The sequence below is a fragment of the Pieris brassicae genome, chromosome 1 (assembly GCF_905147105.1).
Source record: "Pieris brassicae chromosome 1, ilPieBrab1.1, whole genome shotgun sequence".
In the NCBI taxonomy this organism is placed as follows: domain Eukaryota; kingdom Metazoa; phylum Arthropoda; class Insecta; order Lepidoptera; family Pieridae; genus Pieris; species Pieris brassicae.
The window spans coordinates 19,259,440-19,265,439 of record NC_059665.1 but is presented as its reverse complement, the minus strand read 5'-3'; the positions used below and the strand labels follow the sequence as shown (position 1 = coordinate 19,265,439).

Here is a 6,000-nt window from a genome sequence, read left to right as displayed (position 1 = left end):
GCTTATAGTTTCAGTTAGCCGCCGCTTTTTTAGTTAGCTTCTTAGATAATAAATAAAAATATCGTTAAACTAAGCTTTGTAAATTTAACCTCAATAAGCTGACAAACCCATGTCTTGCTCGTGAAAAAATAATTTCCGATGTATAAACCGATCTTTTGGAAAGATTTATGAGCTTTTGCCCTCACGTCGTCGTATGTCAAACTACAAATGAACTATACTCTTAACGTTCCATACGTTTACACTAAAAGATTTACGTTTTGTAACATCGACATGATATTTTTTTATTACATATTTGTTGTAAATTTTCAACTGAACTGTATGGTGTTTATATAAAAATTCTAAAGCGTACAATATATGCAATACTGCTGGTATTAGTTATAAAACAGCAACAGATGGCGCTACAAAATGCAAATGTATCTCTACGCCGACGACACGGCGTACGTGGCGACATCGTTAAGAACCTCGCACGCTGCTCTAAAACTCCAACGCGCTCTGGACCTCCTGCCATACTGGCTGGACAAGTGGAGACTCACCGCCAACCCGGACAAGACTCAGGCTATCGCCTTCGGCCGGGGTAGGTTGCCACCACCCCTACGCTTCCTGGATCGAGACGTGCCGTGGAAGACGCCGGTCACCTATCTAGGGGTCACCATAGACCGGAGTCTGACCATGAAGCACCATCTCCAGGGCTGTAGGGAGAGCCAAGTGGGCGGTGCATACGCTTAGCGCACTCTTCACAGGCAACCTACCTCTCCGCACCTAGCTCGTACAAGTTGTATGGGCGCCCTCACCTCACGTACGTGGCACCGGCGTGGTTCTCCTACGCTAAGGAGACCAACCGCCGAAGACTGCGCACCGTACAAAAAACCGTCTTACGGCGCGCAGTAAAGGCACCACGCAACGTGAGGAACGCCACCATAGCGCGAGACTTGCAGATGGAGTCCATCGACGAGTTCGTCGCACGGCTCGCGATGAGGATGTTTGATCAAGCGGACGCCTCTCAACATCCTCACCTCCAAAACATCGCGCCGTGGCACTCCAGTCCGCCCGACCAATACAAGTACCCGCGTGAGCTCTTCTCCGCGGGTCCCAACGACACCAGGGCAGCAACCGCGGCTTCGACCGCTGCTCCCGCTGCTGGGCCTCCCCCCCGGCTACCGGGAGTCTCACCCGGCGGAGCTTGACCGCGAGCCGCGCAAGCTGCCCGATACCATCACCGATCACGACACCAGGGCCAAGTCGAGATTACTCCTTGGCCCCCTCATCACCACCGGACTGACACCCTGACATGACCCCATTGGCTGCGCGCAGCGGGTATAGACCACGTCTCCCCGCGCGCCGTAGCCCCCATCAAGGTCTATATGACCGCCCCCGTACCGCCCTGTATCAGCAGGGCGCGAACCGCCACTCCACCTGAAGGGGGCATATGCCCCGAACAGGGAAAAACACCCCCTTACCTGGCGTAGGGGACACCAGAGCGAGACTTATCCATTGCACTGCGATTAAGTTGACCTCTGCGATTATCCCTAATGTGGATAACTCGGACGCGGAATTTTTGGAAGTGGGGACTGCGTACGCGACGTCCCTCTCTAAATTCTGTGTTTAATAATGTGTGTGCTGTTAGGCAGATTAAGGAATTAATAACTTATATAGATCCGAAGTAAGAGCTGCCTAACCTAAAAAGCAACTGGTAGAGATGCAATTATTATAGAGACAATTAAAGGCTTTGAAGAACGTGGCGACCATCTGCACTAAGGTGGCACAAATAATTCGCCTCAAGTGACTCAAATCGCGAAATGCAACGTGGTTCAATCTTATATTTATCTTGAGGCTCAGATTTTAAGCAATGGCGGAGTGGTCAAACGACGGATAGGCATCAAAAGAACGGCGATGGACAAGATGCACAAAATATGGAAAAAAACAGGAATATAACAAAAGCCACGAAAGAAAGGGGACCAGTCTCCTGAAGACACTTTCCCCATATTTCTGTACGCGGCTGAAATGAGGATCTGGCAAGATGTGGACAGGCAGAAAACAGACGCTCTGGAAATGTGGTGATGGAGGAGAATGCTTGGGATGTCGTACAAACATCTCGATACTTCAAGAACTCGGTATTATGCAGCATCTGTTCTCAGCAGTACAATCTCGCATCCTTACATACTTTGGACAATTGTTTCGGCGTGGTCATCAGTCTATAGAATGCCTTGTCGTCCAAGGGAAGGTGGAAGGCACCACCTACGCGTTGGACTGAACAGATCAAGTCTGCCGTAGGTGGTTCACTCAATGAGTGCAGCAGGATGACCTCTAGTAGGCAACGATGGTAAAATGTCGTGAAGCGCATCACATCTGCCTCTTCTAATACTACTACTGCTATATAGGGACCACGACCGCTCTGTCAAGAGTGTACCGGATAAGAAGAAGAATATGATACCAATTACCGACTGTCTATTTCTTCTCTGTGGCTCGGTTTCATACGAGTTAATATGAATCCCGTACATATACAGCGATTTTGACTATTATTTTGTTGCAAAAATGCCAAGTTTAAATTATTGATAAACAAAGCTGGTCAACCTTAAAAGATAGTTATATGCTGTCGTTGACTTTGACAATCTCATTATTATAGATCGTTATCTTTATAGTCCATAGATATTAATGTTTTACGACAATCTTACCGAAAACACAACCCAGTTTAAAAGGAGATTAAAACTATAAATGTAGTCAGAAATTAAAAACAAACAATATACAGAGCTGTATAAATCGGGAGCGGACGGAGAAACGACTAACTTCACCATTCATTTACAAAGTAAACCCCAACTTGAACCCTCGAAACTCATTAAAAGTAAATCCGGTGCATTTTCTAAAGACGTTGAATTAAAGCTTCTTTAAAGAAATTTTCTTAAACTGAAGGCGCTGCGGTGCGCCTCATTTGCCACTATTGAACCCTCTGCCTTGAATGCAACGCCCTGAACCTATGAAAGTCCTTTTATGTTTGAAATTATTCGTAATTCAAACTCTAATTGGACTAGATTATGTAAGGAAAATATTGAACATGAGCTCGTCATGTTGCGGCCTGTGTCGGCTTCGTACGACATTATTTTAATATTTTGGAAATAAATATAGTCTGTTACTATGGGATAAAGCGGCTAATGGCGAAAAGATTTTTGAATTTGGTCCAGATGTTTTTAAGTTTATTGGTTAAAAAATACAGATGGATGAAACACATCTTAATATTCTATTATTTTTACAATCATCTTAAAATGCAAATTTCTGGCCAATAGCTTATATAAAGAGATGGAAAATCTTAATTGATCGTAGCTTTTTTTTATAAGAGTAGCTAAGGAGTAATAATACAATAATAAAAGTAAGGCAACGGATAATTGTAAAACAATATACCTACTTAAATACAATATATAACCTGGCGCCTTCAAACTATCTGACTAGATGCCCAATACAATTAAGATTCTGAATTATTCAAGTAACAGTAGTTCTGTATTACAAGGGTCCTGGTTCCCTGTTTACTTAATAATGTTGTGCCGCACCGATAAGGGAATTCTATAGAATACGAGAAATCTACTCCTACACGTAGCGTTGTTTCATATAAATTAAATGCTTCTGGTCGTTGTTGATTTGTACACATTAGAAATCGTTCCTTGGCAATGTAGTCTTAAGATCACTTACAACTAATATAATGAAAAAGATATCACAGGGACTTGGTCAAAACGTCCCGTTTCGGACGATTTGTTCTAACATCAATTTAAACAATTACGTCGATTTCGTAGTTACTATTAAAGGTAATCATAGATACTGTATTAGTAGGACAAGAAATAAATTATGGTATTACGAAATGCGCCAAACTTGTTTAAAATACTAACTGGTATACATAACCACCGACCTTATTCAAAATACGTAACTAAGATAAATAGTTTTTAGTATTCCTTCAGTACATCATGATTAATAAAATACCTTTGAAGAATTTCAATCATGTTCACACACAATTTAACATTGAATGCAATAAAATATCCATTAATTTTGAAGATGGCCATTTTCTGCTACACTGAGCGTTACTTGATTCTTAGGGAGATCCTCAAACGTTTTGATATTTTATCGTTACGATACAAAACCAATGAATTTTGTATACCATTAACAATTTATTTTTAAATTTACTCGAGTTTGCGGAAATTGGCCGAAATAAATATTTCAAATTTAAGTCTTCTTAGACAAAATACAATATTCATTGATGGTCCAGCGTTTTTTTTTTAATTTAAGTCCTAATTAAATGGACTATATTATGTTGTGTTACATTATATTTATTTGTGTTGTTGCCTTATAGACGCTGAGTTTAACACAGAATTTGCAAGAGTGTTTAATTTGTTTAACCGTATTCAAAATAAACCGAAGGAATTTATCAATTCAATGTGTAACTTTTTTTTAATCAATAGCTTAAGGATAGTTTTATTTCGTTTGAATTACTATTAAGTTAATTTTCTAAGCGAAAATTTCATAAAAGTCGCCGACAAAACTAAAATCATATATCACAATAACCAAACAAGTTGTAACATTTAATTGTGTAGTTAATTAAACATTTAATTATAAAATTGTGTATCCACTCACTCGTAGGTTTACATAATTTTCCAGCACGAATAACAAACACTCGAAAGCTTACCAACGAAGGTCACCATGTAGGTTATAAAACCAAAGAGGTTTTTATGCGATGCGTCGTATTATTTTTAATGCGTATTAAATATACAAATTTTAATCTAGTTAGTATAAAGTATATAACCGCCTCAAAAACCTCAGTGGCATGCTTTTATATTTTTTGTTATACGCTTCCCTCGTAAACGCCGTGTTGATAAATGATAAGGTCTTATAATATATAACTAATAAATTGTCAAACAAAATGTCTAACATGAGGTAATAGTAACTTCCGTTTTACTTGAAACTGGCATAAAGTTAAAACTATTGCCATAATATATAAAAAAAACATCGGTTTTCATTATACAATTATACAATTCGCGTTCGTAAAATCGGGTTTCCACTATAATAATCAATCATAAAATCAACCATGACTACATTTGTTTTTTCTAGTAGAATTACATTTTTAACATCATACTGTTATAACAGTGAAATAAAATTTAAAATTCTAAGAACTTGAATTGGCTCGTTTCTGCAGTATAAAAGAGTAATGAAAAGAAAATTCGCGTTTCAGGACACATAGATTATTCTTACTGAGCTCTTTTGTACAAAATATATGAGAATTCGGAAAGAAAATTTTATTCAGACTTAATTTCTCTAAGTAGCTTTAATTTTAAATGTCAAGCGGAAATTGTTGCCATTTTACGAGAGGAAATAAAAGTATTAAAACGTGTCTGAGGCATAGAAATCTTAATAATTTTAAATTAAAGGAAGTGACAAACAATTTAATTTTTGTGCTGTACATAAAATACCTTTTGCATAATTCTCTTTGATTGTAATAAAAAAATATTACACTTTTACTATGTACATACAAACGATATTTTCTAAAGCTATTTTAATATACTTAATATTAAATATATAACTACATTTATTAATTTTACTAGAAAACGTGCGATTTTCATGACAAATCTGATAAAACGCAATTATCGGTAGATATATTTAGACAAAAAATATTGGTTTAAAAAGCCTGTGTAAAGTGTCACTTAGTGAACGTTTTCCGCGTCATACGTAAATTGTAATAATAAACTCACTCCAATAATATTACTTATTATTATGATTCTTATACTTATACTTCAGACTGAATCGGAATTATAGGTATTAATATTTATAGCAAATGCAGACTGCCTGAAAAATAATTAGACCAGCATTTCCAATCAGAGTCTTTGTCTCACCAAAATTCCGTTTTCAAAGGCTTCATTACGGTCGTAATGATTGTCTTCATCAATACAGTTTCCACTATCTTGTCAACAAACAAGCACCCTTGAAAGGGTTCGGGTTTCGGCACCAAGTGGAAATAAAACGAAATGA

The 6,000-nt window shown here is 38.1% G+C and overlaps 1 pseudogene; it reads left to right on the top strand.

Moving 5' to 3' along the window:
- Window positions 1-1,449: 1,449 nt before the first annotated feature.
- On the top strand, window positions 1,450-1,588 carry LOC123716640 (annotated as a pseudogene).
- Window positions 1,589-6,000: the final 4,412 nt, after the last annotated feature.